Source organism: Hyperolius riggenbachi, chromosome 2 (assembly GCF_040937935.1).
Source record: "Hyperolius riggenbachi isolate aHypRig1 chromosome 2, aHypRig1.pri, whole genome shotgun sequence".
In the NCBI taxonomy this organism is placed as follows: Eukaryota; Metazoa; Chordata; class Amphibia; order Anura; family Hyperoliidae; genus Hyperolius; species Hyperolius riggenbachi.
The window spans coordinates 514,878,680-514,897,943 of NC_090647.1; the positions used below are offsets into that span (position 1 = coordinate 514,878,680).

At 41.6% G+C, this 19,264-nt stretch overlaps 1 long non-coding RNA gene across 6 annotated transcripts in view; it reads left to right on the forward strand.

Moving 5' to 3' along the window:
• LOC137547222 (uncharacterized) overlaps nt 1-19,264 on the forward strand; it is a 562,452-nt gene that overhangs the window by 340,439 nt on the left and 202,749 nt on the right. For all 6 annotated transcript variants that reach the window (XR_011026531.1, XR_011026529.1, XR_011026530.1 and 3 more), the window contains one exon: nt 9,276-9,312. This is a non-coding gene — a long non-coding RNA (uncharacterized lncRNA). The remainder of the gene's footprint in view (nt 1-9,275; nt 9,313-19,264) is intronic.

Below are 19,264 nucleotides of genomic sequence, written 5' to 3' on the forward strand. Positions count from 1 at the left end.
GCAGACATATTGTTGTTAAAATTAGCTGCTCTCCCGTGGTAGGAAAGATTCCTTAGCTGACACAGCTGAGAGATCAAATTACAGTCGTGATTAGTCACAGATGAGGGGGGATTAGACAGGCTAAACTCTCTAAATACATACAGGGTGCATTCCTCTGTTTTCCATCTGTCCTGTGCAAGAGTTTAGGTCCACTTTAAGTCAGAGGATGAATGTATTATTTTCAATATTTTCTATAGTGTAAGAATTTGTTTTTTATGTGTCATACTTGTGCATATTAATTTGCAATAGTTTTGGAAATGTACTTTGCCAACATTACTGGTGCCGATAGCTGAATCATTCATTAAAGCATAACGAAGGGAAAATTAATAATAATAATATTCCTATATCATAATATCCAACTGTCCCTGCGTCCTCCTTTGTCCCTGGGTCTGTGCGTTTGTGCTACTGTGCATGTGTGCAGACAGCCGTTGGGACAGGGGGAGGACGGGGACAGGGGGCCGGACGGGTTTTTGTCTGTGTGTGCGGCGGGCATGTGCACTGACATGTGGCGGCGGCGGTGACAGACGTAGAGCCCATTTTTAAACGGGCTTAGGTCTGCTAGTGATAATAATTAGTTTAGAGGCTTACTATGTCAGGACTGTTGTACATTCTTTACCCTCCACACAGTTATTCGGTCTTGTAGGTAGAGACTGTGAGGCCAGATTTTCATTGTAGTCGTGGCTCTCAGCTCTGCATCCAGGACTTTACTTCTGTTTCTGGTGTATTTACCTTCTAGCTGCCTTCTGTCTGCCATAGATTATCATTCGTGGATTAGGCATCCATCCTACTAAACCATACATTATTGGTCTATGAGAGACAAGAAATACCCCATTACCACAACGCAGTAATTTTAACTCAATCGCAGAACTCGGAAGCATTGGACCAAGCAGAAAATGCAAAAAATGACCAAAGAAAGGCATTTCTGACACCCCCCCCCCCCCTAGTGCTGTGCCTCTGTACCTACAGCAGGGCTGTGGAGTCGGAGTCGTGGAGTTGGAGTCGGGCAATTTTGGGTGCCTGGAGTCGGAGTCGGGAAAAAATGCACCGACTCCGACTCCTAATGAATTTGTAACTGTAATTAAAATAGAAAATATGATAAAATGTTCTATTTCTCAGATAATAGTCATAAAAAATAATGTATATATACAGTATATATACAGTAATAGCTGTGCTTAGTCCACAAAAATGAAATAAACCAATCAAAATTAGTTACTTGTGCTGCTTCAATAAAGCAGTCCCCGTATTTTTAAGGTCAGATATACACATCTGATTGTGACTGTATATATGATGTGTATACAGGAATCTCTTATATATACTAAATAACATCTATGCTGTAAGAATAAAGCCTGATGTGTAGCTGTGTCACTAATAGAGATGGTCAACGAGATGGAAATAATTCTGCATTGATGCTGATTTATGCAAATGTATGCACTCCCTTTGCTGATGAAATCAAATAATTTGATATGTTGTTAAAATTTGGTTTGGTGACTACAAATTAAAGGGTAACTGAGACGGATGAAAAGTAAAGTTTTATACATACCTGGGGCTTCCTCCACCCCTCTTCAGGCTAATCAGTCCCTCGCTGTCCTCCACCACCTGGATCTTCTGCTATGAGTCCTGGTAATTCATCCAGTCAGCGCTGTCCGGCCGCATGCCGCTCCCACAGCCAGGAACATTCTGCACCTGCGCAATAGTGCTGCACAGGTGTAGTATGCTCCTGGCGGCGGAGTGTGTGCATGCGCACTACGCCCGACTGGCTCAAGTACCTGGACTCATAGCAGAAGATCCAGGTGGTGGAGGAGGACAACGAAAGACTGATTATCCTGAAGGCGGCTGGAGGAAGCCCCAGGTATGTATAAAACTTAAATTTCATCTGTCTCAGGTTTACTTTGTTACACAGTAGTAGTATACTCTACATATGCACTCCCCACAGAGCTGCAGGGAATCCACTGAGAATGCTGTGCACATTGAACACAGAGGTGTTGTCTGTTTACAATCTCCTCATTCCCCTGCAGAGTACCTGCACATCATTCTTACATGTACCCACACTTACATTGCCTAGGGCCTGATAGATGTTCTTTTTTCCGGTTTGTACCTTTTACAAGTACTCTTACCAAGGACTAGTTTTAGTCTAAAGGGAATAAATATAGTAGTCTACATATCCTTCTCACTTCAGTTGTCTTGTAAAATTCCTAAGCGTTGGCAGTTAAGAGACAAATTTCATGTTACATACTTTTAATCAACAAAATTGTAATATCCAAATTAGAGGAGTCGGAGTCGGTGGAATCCTAAACTGAGGAGTCGGAGTCGGTGGATTTTTGGACCGACTCTACAGCCCTGACCTACAGAAAGAAACAGCTGAAGAGGGTACAGAAGTTCACCAACTGGTGTAACTAGCAGGGTAGGGGTCCTGCTCATCCTTTTTCTTTCTACATGGGTCCCACCTCTGGACCTCCTCCAGTAGTTACTCCTTCCCCAGCTCCATTGCATTGCCCCCCTTACAGAGTAGTGAAGTGGTGTACTAAAAGTATATTAACGCCTCCGGTGCATATTCTTGCATGCCATTGAGCATCATACAAGTAGGTAGACTCGGGAGCAGGGTGTGGTGAACGATGTTAGCACCTGAAACTGGAGGAGGTCATTTAATCCTGTAGAAGTGCGTTAGGGTAACTTAATCTGTTACAGTGCAGAGATGTGAACATAACCACACAATTGTATGGACATTGCGTTCACGTATGGTAACGGGTTGCACTATTGCGCAAGGCAATGCGCATACTGTGAAAGCTAAGCCTTTAGTGCATACATGTCAAACTCCAGCCCACAGGCCAAATCTGGCCCTCAGAGCCATTACATTTGGCCCTCAAGTAGTTTCCCTACTTTGCATTTTATTTGGCCTACTCTAGACCACCAGGGAAGCTATATTGGAGGTGAAGCCTTAGGCTCAACACACACCATACAATCTTGGTTGTTCAATCTTACCACTTTCATGTAGTATAAGAGCTTATCCAATCAATCATTGAAGGTATTTTCAGTCCGTTGGCCCTTATACTACATAGATTTGGTAAATCTATACAACCAAGATTGTATGGTGTGTGTTGAGCTTTAGACTACCAGGGAAGCCATATTGGAGAGGTAGGGGGAAAGCACTAAACATTAATGAACTGTATAGGAGTGTGGGGCCTCTAGTCAGCAGGTAAGTGTATAGGGGAGGGTGCAGGACCACTCGACACCAGCAAACTTTATAGTGGTTGGAGGGGAGCCATTAGACCCCAGGGAACTTTATAAGGGAGGAAGGTGGCCAGTAGACATTGAGGTTGGCCCGTGTCTTGGTCGCAGTGTACAATATCGGCCCACTTTGTATTTGAGTTTGATGTTATCTGTTGTGTTTCAGTTTTAGGACTCACGTACACATATTCCAAACCAAACAGCAGGTTTCCCATAGCATCTGATAGCATGGCTTTGCCCATACGACTCAGTTAACCACTGGCATATTAGAAGAGCTCATTTGTTAAAACAATCCATAGTCCTACTCTTAGGCCTGGAACCCACTAGGAGCGCTTTTCTGAGCACTTTGTGATTTGAAGAGCTCTTACTAATATAACATTACTTACTAATATAACGTTAATTGACTAACAGACTTTAAAGGGAACCTGAACCGAGTAAAATTATTTAAAATAAACACATGATGTACCTGCAAATTTGTATTTCATAGTTACCTCGCTGTCAGTTCCTCTCAGAAGCTCACCATTTTCTTCTTACAGTGACACCTTCCAGTTCTGACAACATTTTGTCAGAACTGAAATATATCAGTAGCTGTCAGTTATATATCAGTTGCTGTCAGTTATAATTGAAAGGACAACTGATGTGCAAGGTAATGTTTGTTTCCCTATGGCTCAAGTGGGCGATATTACAGTTTAACAGTGTGCTGACTGTTAACTGTGGAGGAGGGAGAATTCCATGGATCACAGTGGTCAAACAGGACGCAGGAGATAAGAAAGAGATTAATGAGTAGGCTACACGGAAAGTAAGTATGACGTGTGGATGTTTATTTTGATTTAATTTTCGGTTGAGGTTTGCTTTAATATTGCCATGCACACACAGCACATGGTAATATTACTGGTACTGACAGCAACCAAGTGCCACATGTTGTGCAATTAGCACAACTCACATACACAGGTAATGCAAGCATTGCTATGGTAATGCACATTATGCAAATATTGTAACATGCATTACTGCAATAACACTCGCATTACCCTTTTATTATTATTATTATTTATTGTATTTATAAAGCGCCAACATATTACGCAGCGCTGAACAATAAATATATACAATGATACAAGGATGACATACATAGGGTTATACACATAGAACAAAGTTATACATACAAATTGTACAAAATACATGATCATGCAATATGGGCTGGTTAGGTAGGCCCAGTAATACAAGTACAGGCTGTCATAGGAAACTCTAGGGGGGGCTGTTAAATATTCCTTAGAGAGTTACTGTGTTGTAGGAGGTGGGTAGGCCATCATAAAGAGGTGGGTTTTGAGGGCTTGCTTGAATGTGTTGAAAGAGGGAGCAAGTCTGATGGGTGGTGGAAGGGCATTCCAGAGGGTGGGGGCAGCTCTTGAGAAATCCTGCAGGCGGGCATGGGAGTGTGATATGCGCGGGGTGGTGAGGCGAAGGTCGTTGGAGGAACGGAGGGGGCGACCTGGTGTATACTTGTGAACAAGCTCCGAGATGTAGGTAGGGCATGTTTTGTGCACAGATTTATACGCCAGGCATAGAATCTTGAAACTTATCCTGAGACGGATAGGGAGCCAGTGCAGGGATTCACAAAGGGGAGATGTGGATGCAGAGCGGTGCGAAGAATGGATGAGTCTTGCAGCCGCGTTCATCACTGATTGAAGGGGGGCAGTGCGTTTCAGGGGGAGGCCAGAAAGGAGTGAGTTACAGTAATCAAGGCGGGAGATGATGAGGGCATGGATGAGCAGTTTGGTCGTGTCCGGGGTTAAGAATGGGCGGATCTTGGAGATATTACGGAGGTGGAAATTGCAGGCTCTTGTAATGTTTTGGATGTGTGGGATGAAGGAGAGGTCAGAGTCCAAGGTGACACCCAGGCAGCGGGCCTGGGAGGTAGGGAGAATGGTTGTGTTGTCGATTGTGAGGTGGAAACCTGGGATGGGTGCAGCAGCATGGGGTGCTGCAATACCCTTGTATTGTAGATCGCGCTAATTGGCAACATGTGCTGCAGTTAGCATCAGTGATATTGCCTTGCACTATCTCCACTCGGCAAATCAATGACTGTTAGTGAATCAACCTCATGTGACATGCAACTTCAGGTACCCCTTAAAGACTTTTATAATCCCAGGTTTAAGAGAGAAGGTTTAAAGAACCCCTGAACGGAGAGGGGGTTTGATTGCGCTAGGTGCCGTTGTCTGAATGGTACTGTGACATATGTCACAGCACCATTATCTCAGTCCAGGGCCTCCATAGGCCGAAATCTTCGACTGACTAGAACGTCTAATATGGGTGGGGAGTAAATGGCAGTTATCCTCCATAGGAGCTCCCCCTTGTACTGCCGTACTTTTAAGAACTGTAAAAAATCCCCAGCACAGCATATCTCACCTACTCCGGGTTCCCTTTGCTGCCTTTTCTGCCCTGTCAGCTCTCCCATTCCCCTGCCGTGTCCTCTTATCAGCCGGCATCTTCACCAATGTGGTGCTGACCCGGAAGTACTTTCGGGTTACTTTCGGGTTAGTGCCATACCGGTGAAGATGCCGGCAGATACGATATGAGACAGCGGGGGAACGTAAAAGCTGACAGGGCAGAAAAGGCAGCGTAGGGAACCCGGAATAGGTGAGTTATTTATGTTTTTTTACAGGTCTTAAAAGGTCAGTGCAGGAGTACTTAAACCTTAACACCGTGATTCAGCTGGTGTCATTACAGCCAGGAACCGACTGCTTCCACCACTTGGGATAGAACTATATTGAGTCAGCTAGAACTGTATATTCTGCAGAATAGCAGTATGTGAGCCACTAAAGGAGAACATACAGTTTCTTGGCAGTAGCATGTTACGCGCACACCCAGCCAGGAATTACATATGCCTCATTTCATTTGCGTTTGGCTTCCCACCACTGCTATAGAAGGAACTGTTCGTCTGGTTCCTATAGAGCAGAAATGCTCTGTGGGCAGATAAACCAAACCCTTCAAGTGGTATTTGAGAGCTCGCATCTCTTGCAGGGAGTGTGCAATCAGCATTTTTACTGTTTTTTCAGGGGGATTTCAGTAATTAGATTTACAGATTTGGTCAAACCGTAATATTAAGTTCCAGTAAACCATATACATTATATGTTGGCTTTAGTAAAAGATACTTTATATTGTAACTCTGTTTGAAGGAACAACTTAACTGGTCACTTTCCGTAAAACCAGCACTTAAAGTGAACCCAAGGTGAAAATAAACTGATGAAATCAACAATTGTATTTATCCTCCTACTCCTAAAAATGTACTTTTTGAGATATCCCAAACGACTTCTAGAAAAACATTCAGAATACCCATTTTTTTGGTTAACTATCCTGGTCTCAGCATCGGAGATGCTTCTTATAAATATACAGTATATTGCTGTATATTGGTGTGTAACCCCACCCACTGGTGTTTAGATTAGGCTGTGTTGTCACGGAGCCTTAGCCTACATTAAGTAATGCCTTCCTTAAAACTAGCATTATTAGGATACGTTATTGTCGAGTTTGCTCCCTTTGTCCTATAGCCTCCTTGCTCTGGAAGATTTGTTATGTATAGCAAAAGAAAGGTTTGCAGACAACAGCTTTGTCAGCATCAGGGCCCGATTTCTGGAAAGGCCAAAGAGGCCCGGGTCTTTGGCGACTGCAGCTCAAGGAGGGACCTGGATGTGAAATAGGGGCTGCTACAAATGAAAGAAAAGGCTGCAAATGGGGAGCAACATATGAAAACAGAGGGTGATACCCAAGGGAGCTGTACATGAGAGAGAGGGGCTACAGTACATATATGTTACATATGGAAGAGGGGGCTGTGCATGAAAGGGGAGGGGCGCTGCTGCACATGGAAGGGGAGCGACAACATACTTGGCCTAGGGGCAGAAAAAGTATAAATAGAGAATGTATCCCATTGTGACCGGTTCCAGTTGGAGCTTTCAATGGGAGGGGGGGAATAGCTCCAACATGAGAGGCCAGGCAATTTATGGGGACACTGAATAAGCCTCATGGGGTCTTTGAATATGGCCACCTTGTAAAATGTGACGTTTGACTTCCAGTACCCTTTAACATGGCGATCTACAGGGTGTGTGAATCAAACCATTCACCATTGAAGTCTATGGCATTCTACGTGGCGCTTTATAAATTGATAATCAATGTGATTTCTTCTTTATAAATAGGGCGAATGACACCAATGCGGTATTCAAACTTTTTCTAAGAAATGTTAATTGCCTGGCTGTCATGATGGGGTATTGACAAGAATAATTATCTATGAGTACCCATGTGTACCATGTACAGCCACTAGGAGGCACTGCAAACAAATCTTTCTTGATTAAAAGGAGTTGTGAGCCATACTATCTCAGAAAAAAACAAAAACATACATATATAAGTAGATAAATACTTGATCTGCTTACATAACACATGTATTACACTGTTAGAGATTTTTCATTTTGACTCTATTTTGAAGCCAATCCTGACATAATTTCCTCCCTTACTCTGTCTGTGTATCTTTGCACGTCCCCCCTACCAGTCTTCAGACACTCCCACCCAGGTGTGCAGTAGAAAGTGCATTGAAAATATTGGCCAATCAGAGAGGAACAGAGGTCTAGGAGGGGAAAACAGGAGGGAAAGAGGCTTCAGCCAACCAGGCTGCATTTGTTAAGTCTGAGGGGAAAGTAAAGAAGAAAAAAAGAAAACCCAGCATGCCCTGCAACTTCCTTTGCATGGCAGATGATGTACCAAATTAGAGCCAGTGAAACTGGGGAATGATGTTTTATGGAGATGAAAAATAAGTTTTAAACTTTTGGATTGCCTGATTAGCATCCTTATTACTTGTTTACTAGATAAAAATAAAGAATTGATTTTATGCCCGACAGTTACACTTTAAGGTTGTGTGATGAGATTAGAACACTTGATATTCAGGCTTAAGATCAAATGCAGGTATTTTATTTATGCATTTAATAAGGATGTTCTTATTTTAAATAATTATGCATTTACTAGTTTTGTGAAAATAAAATGTTTTTCAAAAATACAAATGGAAGATCTCTGCATCGCCAGCTGAAGATGTTCAGCAGAGGTTGTCCGAACTCTAGTGAGAATACATATGGGCTCTGAGAATATGTTATAGTCACATTATGTGGGGGGAGGAAAGATGTGGGGGGAGGAAAGAACTCTAGGAAACTTTCCATACACTATAACATATATTTTCTGAATGGTTTTTCCAGGAGGAAGGTGCTTCCTGATTTGTGTGTAGCTATGGAATTTAGAAAACAATTGTAAATTCCTCATGTAGCTCCTCCCACTCGCAGTACTGATCACCGCTGTGGAAGCTGCACTTGCTGGAAAGCAGACTTATAAATGTACATTAGAAAACAGCAGAGAGTGATTTCCTTCCAGTGACTGCATGGATGACAAACAACACAGAGGTTGAATAACTTATCCTGTTATTGCCTTTACCATCGCTTTTAACTCATATTTTAGGTGTACTCGTGGCGAAAAAAAAGATACTTGCCTAAAGATGCATACATCAGACAATGTATGGGCAGATCAACCAAGAGACAGATCTCTCTCAGATCAGAGAGAGATCTGTTGCTTGCTCATGCACCGCAGGCCAATTCCCGATCGATTTCAGAATGCCTGGTGGAAACCCACGCAGACACCTGGAGAACATACAAACTCTATGCAGATAGTGCCCTGACTGGGATTCAAACCGGCTAACCACTATGCCAACGTCCTGTTATATGTATATATTGATGTAATCATACATAATAACTGCTTCCAAGCATGGGGAATTTATGGTGTGTGGTTTTTTTTTTGTGTGTGTGCAGATGACATTACTCTGAGACAGAGGCAGGCAGGCTAACTTTATGAATAGTAAGGAGGTATGAGAGAGATCTTATGATATGTTAACTCAAGATGTAATTCTACTTTAACCAAAAAGTCAATTTTCAATTGACCTGATAAAACCCTAAAGAAACTAATGATAAATGCTTTTTCTCTTTTCACAGGAAAGCCATAAGAAAGCACAAAATCTATCACTTAAAGGTAAGCAGTAAAACATAATCAATTAGGCATGCTATATTGGAAGTATGTAGATCCTCCAAATATTGAATTTTATGTTTATTCTACCTCAGCCTTTCCATAGTTTTATGCCGTTTAATGGATATATAATTTGTTTGGAAAAAATTGAATCATGCCAAATGTCATCATATTTTTTTATTAACCAATATGGTTTTGTATGCCTTGGATATTATAATAGTCAAGTCCTCCAGAATTAAGAGCCCTAAGCATAATGATGTTATGTTAAATATTGAAATGAATAAATGTGATTATTTTAGGAACTCATGGCTGATTTATTAATATAATAACTTGGCAGGAGTGTAAAGGCAAATATACTATTATACAAAATTGAACTTTTTTCATATGTTTTAGGATTTTGCTTGTTGAATACAATGCTAATGCAGAAGTATGTACTGTGGCAGTTTTCTTCTAGGAAATCATTTTTTATCTTTGATTTGAATAACTTTCCTGCACCTTTCAACTAAAAAAAGTAGATGAAAAGGGACTCTCAAAAATTTGAGTATGTCTTTGCTTTCTGTTGGCTGAAAAGGCATTTTATTGACAAGTTTAAAAATATCACCTTGGAGAAAACTTAGGAGAAAAAGTTAATTGCATATGGACCCTGGTGCTGATTATTTACAGATGGGGGTGGCGTGCTAGTGGTGCCCTCCCATGGGACATCCCTGGTGGTCTAGTGGTACCCCCCATGTGATATCCCTGGTGGCCTGGTGGTACACCCTCATCCCCTTATAGCTTGCCTGGTGGTCTAGTGGTTCCCAACAGAGGGAGGGGGGCAACATCATTTCTCCAACCCTCTCCATAGGCCCCCATCCTGTGTCACCCTGAAGAGTAGGGCATAGCAGTGTGACTTGTGAGTGAATCCCACCTGATCTTGATGCATTCAGGATTCTCGACATCTGGTTGCTCTCTGCCTGCCCGATCTCTGCATGTTGTGTGTAAATATGCAACATGCAGGTAACCGGAAGTAGAGCGTCCAGCTGCCGAGGATATCAGGTGAAATTCACTCGCAAGCCGCACTCTACTCTGCAGGGGGACACAGCAGAGGGGCTCATGGAGTGGGAGGGAGGATGTTGGCCTCCTCACCACATTCCCAGGCTCCCCAAAACGAATCAGCCTCACCCGCTGGAGCCGTAATCTCTTCTGCCCGGGTGTCACCCCTTCCATTGTCAGCCCCCTACACTCCGCTTAGAACGTATTTAGGTTGGACCACAATTACAGTATTGTGTGCTTCTGACTTGAAAGCTATGCAAGCTTTCAGAATTTTTATGGGGTATTTGAATATGCTTTGTAAGGACTGGTGGAAACGTCCTTTCAGTTGCAGGGAGGGGTAATGGCTGTGTGGGATCCACTCTTCCACTGATAGTTGCCCCATCCTTCAGATCAGGTTGTTGTTGTAGCCACACTTGTTATGAGTGTGATTGGAACGATGGTGGTGACACTGGTGGGGATCGAGGTAACCCTACTTATGATATGACCGCTGGCAGATCAACATCTAGAGCATGGGAATTCCCACTAGGGAAGGGGCAAAGGGAGCAATTGTTGGAAGAGCCCCATCAAAGTTTTTCTGGGTCCCCCATAATTTGTACTTCTGCCCCTGCAACGAAAGTAAATTGTAGGACTTTCGTTTTTCTATTGCTCAATTTCTGGTGCAAAATTAGTGGTGTTAAGAGTCGCTTAACACCACAAATTTTATTATCAATAGTAGCAGGTGGATTTATGCTAACCAGGGCATTGCCGAACATATGCGGACCCTTTCTCAACCTTTTGGGATCCTTCCAATAGAACAGATGTAGCAGAAGAGTATACAGGTATTGTATGTCAAGCTCTACATTTTGGGCCATACCACTCTTCCACATGTACCTAAGAAAGGATAGTGTGGTCCAAAATGTTGTGCCTGCCTTACTTGTGAACTCTGCTGTTACATTAATGAATAAATGGTATGATGCCTTAAGTCCTCAGGGGTTCTTTAGCTGCTGAAAGATAGGGCTTGGCAGTTGCCATTGCTGACCAATAATTACCTTAGAGGCTTTAAACTTAGTTGAGTGGCCTGTGGATATCTGTAGATAATAACTAAAGTATTGACTATTACAAAACGTTTGGAGCTATGGATACCCTATAGCAAAGCAAGTTCACCCTGACTATAGAGGTCAGGTATTCATTGTAGGCCATATGCAAAATACTGAACATTTACCACTAGTGAAGGGGCCAAACTTTCCCTATTGTAGCCTCCCTGGACATTATTTAGGCTGATTAATAAAGCTCAGTAAAGAATAAGCAAACTTAAATAGAAATAAGGACCATGAGTGAATGTAGACCATGTGCAGAAGCAAACTGGTGGGAAGAAAGCACCCAAGGAGGGAAAAGTGGTTGTGCTATGACTCCAACGCCTCTTCCCAATTGAGTCAGCACCATCTTTTTTAAATATAAGCTGTTTATTTAGTGCAAAACAAAAGACATGATGTCTCTGTGTCCTAGCAACAGGCTTGCTGTTTCGGGTGAACTGCCCTTATTCAAGCCGTGCAGTAACAGCACCACTTTTAGCCCACAGGGTATCTCAATAGCACATTTAAAATGCATGCTAACAATGTGGAAAATCCATTCTAGCTCTTATTTTTACATTTAAATGTTTGTTAGAGGTTTTTATTACTTACGTGGCCCGCAAAAAAGAGCAGGCAGTTAAGGATTGCTGTAATTAGCAGTAGCAATGAGCACACAAAAGGTTTCATTAGCAGCAAAGTGTGTGTGTGTATGTGTGTGTGTGTGTGGGGGGGGGGGGGGTAGCACGGTGTTCTTCAAACAGTTTAGAGAGTCACACTTGATTACATTCACACCTTCCCCTGTGTGAATAACGGAGGGGCAGCTCCTACAGCTATTATAAACCAGGACAATCTGCAGAAAAAAAAGCTGTTTGGATCACTTTAAGCTTTGATAGATTGGTGTATAGCTGCACCAAATCCAACTACACTATGGATTTTTTCATTTCAAAATTTCAATCCAAAAGTAACACTTAATAATCACACGACTCAAAATGATTGCTTTCAGAATTTAAGTAAAATTTTGAGTTTATTGGGGCTTTAATTTTCTTATTGTTGTGATTCATATCATTTCATGTTCTGAGAATTGTGAAGGTTGTGTTCTGTAGAGATAAGAAAGATGTAATGCCAAGAAAAACATTTTACAGAAGGTGACAAGAGAAAGAGAAGTATTGAAACATTGAAACATGCTCAATACTCAATACAGGCGGATGACTCTTCAAGTAATGAAGCCAAATCCATATAATGCAGTTACGATACATTCATTTATTGCACAAACAGCTTTGATGCAGGATCTCGGTACACATCCAGGTTGAGTTTGAGTTCTTTCATTGTTTTTTTGTGTTAATGGAAGTAGCCAAGGTCTTTTAATACACAATCTTTACTATAACTATGACGAAAAAGTATTCAAACAATATCCATCAGAGGACATATTTTCTATATTCCTTCTATATCTGTAGAATCCATGCAGGTCAAGACAGCAGGTCTTCATACCTTGTTCCAAAGCCGTGTTTACTGTGTTACTTGTTTTCCAGTTCTCTTTAGTGTAAGTCTCTGCTTTGAACCAGGTTTATGTGGCTCTTTCATTTTTTTTCTAGAAACTTTAGCTTTTTCCATCTTTTTCCCATCTTTAAGCTAGAGAATTACACTTTAAGTATAAATCATATTCATAGTATCAAATTGCAGAAAACAAATAACATTTCCAAAAAGTCTAATAATTGGCATATTTTAGGTATGTTAGAGTACTGTATTTTTCAGAAAATGACACACTTTCACACTTTTCCTTCCCTAAAACTCTGTGTGTGCTGGGGGAGGGGGGGGGCTGAGGGTGTCTTATATACAGAAGATAAGGTAAAGAGAAGTATAGACAGAGTGCAAAGAGAAGGAATTACCGCATCCTGCTGCCACGCTCCTCTCCCTTCGCTCCGGTCCTGGGGATGTCGATGCACTTCTCATTCTGGAGCTGGCGATTTAGCGGGACACAGCGGCAGCTTGCTGATATACTGCTCCGGGTCCTCAGTACTTGTCCCGTACTTCCACACGTGCGCTGGGGTCAGGGGCTGTTGCATCCTGCTATAGTGCCAGCTCCAGGGTGAGAAGAGGAGAGTTTCGGCATCTACCGGACCGGAGTGAGGGGGAGAGGAGCGCGGTCAGCAGGATCAGGTGCAGTATGGAAGTTTAGTGTAGTGTTAGTGTCTGTGTTATTACAGTGTAGTGTTGGTGCAGTGTAGCGTTATTACAGTGCAGTGTAGCTTAGAGACAGTTTGGGGGCTAAAAGGTCCATAAGATCCACTATAGACACACCTAGGTTTAGTATTTTTATTTTTTTCCCTGATTTTTGCCCCCTAAACCTAGATGCATCTTATAGTCTGGAATGTCAAAAAAATATATTTGTTTAATTATCTCTGATCCCTTAAAAATTGTGAAAATGCTGCCCTAGTTCAGGACTATAAACTGTAACCTACAGGACCTTAAGGTGCATACACACATCCCATCTTGATTGGCCAATTTTACCACTTCCATGGAGTATGAAACAATCTGCGCAATCTTTTCAAAGTATTTAAAATCTGTTGGCCCTCCTACTACGTAGAAGGGCTAAAATTGGCTAATCAGGATTGGATGTAAGCAGGGCTGGATTTTTCATAAGGCACTTTAGGCACATGCCTACAGGCGCCTTATGTGGGAGAGGGGTTCCATATTATTTTTACTTGGGGTTGTGGCCATTGTTCAGGGGATGAGTTTAGAGCAGCAGAACACCGGTGCCTATAGGCCTCTAAGTTGTAAATACGGCCCTAGACGTAAGTAAATACCTTTAAGGGGGCCACACACCACAACATTCCTTTCAATTCAAGAATTACAATAGTTTTTCTTATCCATTTGACATAAATCAGCTAACATCCTCTCAAGACCCTATTTGGATTTTTTGTTTAAATTAAGGCATCTTAATGGCATGTACAGTATTTATGTTTCCCAAAAAATCTATATATCCCCTTTTGATAATGCATGCATGTAGCTGTATGCGCTAACAACTTGTCAGCATACAGAATTAAAGTCTGATGAAGGCGGAATAGCCGAAAGCTTGCTCTTATTTTTTTTTAAGTTAGCCAATAAATGTCATCATCCTGATTAAAAAAATCCTTTTTACTGATGACCAACATGGTACAATAATCTACTGCTAATATATTTTTTTCCAATTGATTGTAACTTCTGAAATATCTGACCAAAACCTCACACAAATGTGTTTACCGTATATACTTGAATCCAAGTCGACCTCGTGTATAAGTCGATTGCAATATTCAACCCTTTTAAGCTGGAATTTTTTATTGACTCAAGTATAAGTCTACCCAGAAAGGTTAATGGCTACACTTGGGGCTTAGGAGGGGTTAATGACTGCACTGCATACAGTATTGCAGCCATTAACCTCTCCTGTCCCTTAAGTGCAGCCAATACCCACTCCAGGCCCTCCAAGTGCTGCAATTATTCACCCCTTCTATGCAGTCCAGTATTTCCCCCCTGCCCCTTTCCTTGTTAAATGTTGTGGCCAGGAGGACTTTCAGACCAGTGTTTTCTTGCCAGTTCCTTTCCTCAAAGTATCACTTACCACAGGGTAAATAGCTGCAAATGGGAACTATTAGTACACACATAACTCAGTGGGCACAGTGTTGCCAATGACTCATGTATAAGTCGACCCCTATACTTTTATGAAGTGAATCAGACCTAAATTTCTAGACTTATACTCGAGTATATACAGTAATTTTTCTCCAATTATATACAAAAAAAAGATGATTGAAAACTCAGCAAAAAATTGCTTGGGTCCATGAATCAAGAAATTCATAATATGCACCATTCAATATTCATAAAATTTGATCAGAAAAATCAGCTACTCCGGATCGAGAGTGACCAAACCCTCAAGGAAGGCTTGTCAATTACACCTGGTGGGGCCAGGTCTGATTACCCCACAAGTATCAGTGGTGAGAGCCCTACTTTGCACAACCTAAACCAGTGTGTACTGAGAGTTAAACTACAGTATATTTAGATTGCATTTTAATATACTGTACATACTGTACCAGATTTGCAGATGGTAAGCACCACAACTTAAAGTGAACCCAAGGTGAAAATAAACCGAGAAGATACACCATTGTATCTCGTCCTTCTACTACAAAAAATTTTTTTTAGATAGCCTATCGTTTATTTTATGCTTAAACAGTCTATTAAGTGTCCCAGAGCTAAAATACATGACCTATTGGCCCTTTTTTATCTCTTCCCTGCTCCCAGTAGCCATTCTCTGTGAGAAAAGAGTATTACGGCTGTAATTCCTTATCAGCGAGGGTTACGCTATAATCCGACAAAGGTCCGACAAGAGAGAAACTGTCACTTTGCATGCCTGAAGGTTAACTCTTTCAGGCAGAAAAGAAAAAAAGAAACACAGCCTAGTTATTCATATGTGGCATGATCTCTTTTTAAGCCCCACCCCTTTCTCCAGTGGTATCATAGCTGGTGTTAAATGCTGCTCTTTCACATCATACATCTTAATAACTTTGCAAACTATTGGGTGTGTCCACAAGAGGGGGGAATGGCAGTTTGTGCATAACAAAGTCACATTTTGTGCTGGTTTGGCAGCACTTACAACATAAAGTAAAAACCAGTCCCCCAACTTAAAAGAGGAACTGTAGTGAAAATACCATAATAAAAGTGCTTATTTTTTACAATATTCATTTATAAGTTATTTATGCAGTGTTTGCTCATTGTAAAACCTTTCCTCTCCCTGATTTACATTGTAAAATGTATCACTGGTTGTGTCATACTTTGTTCTGCCTGGTGATCTGTACGGAATGTTCATTACTGAGAGTTCTATGCAAAGAGGGAGATATTGCTTGCTTTGCAGTTGGAAAAAAATGCAATTTCCCACAATGCAGTGAGGTTCACAAACAGCGGATTGACCATGGTTATGAAATCACACTGTGGGAGGGGTTGGACCACAATATCAGCCATACAGACACCTCTAATGAACTATTCGAGAAAGGTAATACATTCTCATAGGAAAAGGGGGTTCAGCTACTGATTGGGATGCCATTCAATCCTTGATTATAGTTCCTCTTTAAATCTGTCAGACACAAACAGGCACCAGATTATTCTTAGTAGATGTTGCACAAGCATTGCTGTGTACTTTGAGTCCTTTGGCTTACCATACTTATAACAGTTCCTGCATTCATTCAGGGAGTGCTGCTCATCAGGAGGATGAAAAATTCCCCGCATAACCTCTTTTGCCACCTGTGTGTCTATGGCCGTCATCCTACCGAAAAGCAAACAGATGTCACATTGTGAAGTTTGCAATACAGTTTCCTTCCAATGAACCACATTCATGATTAAGACACAAATCGTGACCTGTAAATGGCCCGAATCTCACTCTATACAGCCAACAAGCTGCACAATTAAATAATAAACCAACTATTGCTTGGACTTTTTTTTTACCCCTCCTTCCTCGGCGTTTAATTACCCGAGTAGTTTCCAGTTTAGCTGAGGCTGTTACATTTGTTGAAACGGACAATTTAACAATATCTCATTGTTGTCGTACAGAATGGCGCTATTAGGGTTTGTTTTGAATAATGTATGTCCCCTGCAAGGAGCGGCCCATTCTATAGAATCCACAGGCATCATCTGAAGAGCATTTACCGAGGGTTTAATCAGCCCTTCAGAAACAATGAGGGCTAAGCCACTCTTTCTCTCTCTTCAGTCTAATTCTGCTTTCTTCCCCAGACTGAACAGCCTCCGCTTAACGAGCAGCCGTGAGTTTGTAACTCAATATTCCAATTACAGGAAGTTTGATGGTGTTGAGGGGGTAACAGAGAAGAAATCGGGAATGGGAGAATGAGGAGATTACTCACTCTCGTCCCTGAGAAGCACTGGGAACAGTTGTTGGGCGGGGCCAGAGCATTCTTACTTTTTGTAAGTGCTAAAATGTTAAATGGCGTAGAAAAGCGACAGATTGTTCTAAATGCACTCCACTTTCCTGTCTGAATTTTACTTATTTTGAAAGCCGGATGACAAGTCGTTTAATGTGTGATTGTTAATAGATTTTGTATTTTTTTTCTCTAAAGCAGCCAAGAAATGTGTGATTAGCATGCATTGTTCCATGACTTGTAACTGTAACTGTTTTGCAAATATTGTTTTTGCAAGTCACTAAAATTTTTTAATTTTTAAATTAGTATTTTTTATAGCGCTTGTATCTTTTGCAGTGCTTTGCAGAGTATATAGTCTTGTCAGTAAGGCCAGGGACCTACTGGAGCATTTTTGGCAATGTTTTTTGATCGCCAGCAAGCGATGGTGATTCTCAAAAAGGCTTTGCTAATGTATTTGAATAGGACTGAACCCACTAATGTGATTGTGATTAGGGGTAATTGCAATCACAAGATTGAGAATGGCGTACAATGCACATTTTCCCTGGCTTTGTACTGCATTAAGCAGCACAAAGCAGGCAGTGGCGATAGTCAGACTGATATTTGACATCTAATGTTATATCAAGTGCTGCTTTACGGTTTACAGGTTAACAACTGTTATAAGTCAGATATTGTTAGTTTACCTGAACTAAGGCTAAATCTCCCAATGTACTGTGGCCCTGATGGGAAATTAAAGATTTTGGTGATTATGCTATGGGACCCCTCTGCCCATGTGACCTGATTGCCGCTCCTACACAGATGTCTTTGGCAGTGGGGTAGTGCCTTAACCTCTACTCTCCAGAAGAGCAGAAAGACATCTGGACCCTCCGTATTTTCTAGTGGAAGTTTCTTACAACAATTATCACTGCAGCTATGTATGGCAGGTAGCGCACTTGTCACCAGGGCTGTGGAGTCGGAGTCGTGGAGTCGGGCAATTTTGGGTGCCTGGAGTCGGAGTCGGGAAAAAATGCTCCGACTCCTAATGAATTTGTAACTGTAATTAAAATAGAAAATATGATAAAATGTTCTATTTCTCAGATAATAGTCATTAAAAATAATGTATATATACAGTATATATACAGTAATAGCTGCGCTTAGTCCACAAAAATGAAATAAACCAATCAAAATTAGTTACTTGTGCTGCTTCAATAAAGCAGTCCCCGTATTTTTAAGGTCAGATATACACATCTGATTGTGACTGTATATATGATGTGTACACAGGAATCTGTTATATATACTAAATAACATCTATGCTGTAAGAATAAAGCCTGATGTGTAGCTGTGTCTCTAATAGAGATGGTCAATGAGATGCAAATAATTCTCCATTGATGCTGATTTATGCAAATGTATGCACCCCCTTTGCTGATGAAATCAAATAATTTGATATGTTGTTAAAATTTGGTTTGGTGACTACAAATTAAAGGGTACCTGAGACGGATGAAAAGTAAAGTTTTATACATACCTGGGGCTTCCTCCAGCCCCCTTCAGGCTAATCAGTCCCTCGCTGTCCTCCACCACCCGGATCTTCTGCTATGAGTCCTGGTAATTCAGCCAGTCAGCGCTGTCCGGCCGCATGCCGCTCCCACAGCCAGGAACATTCTGCACCTGCGCAATAGTGTGTGCATGTGCACTACGCCCGACTGGCTCAAGTACCTGGACTCATAGCAGAAGATCCAGGTGGTAGAGGAGGACAACGAGGGACTGATTATCCTGAAGGCGGCTGGAGGAAGCCCCAGGTATGTATAAAACTTTAATTTCATCTGTCTCAGGTTTACTTTGTTACACAGTAGTACTATACTCTACATATGCACTCCCCACAGAGCTGCAGAGAATCCACTGAGAATGCTGTGCACATGGAACACAGGTGTTGTCTGTTTACAATCTCCTCATTCCCCTGCAGAGTACCTGCACATCATTCTTACATGTACCCACACTTACATTGCCTAG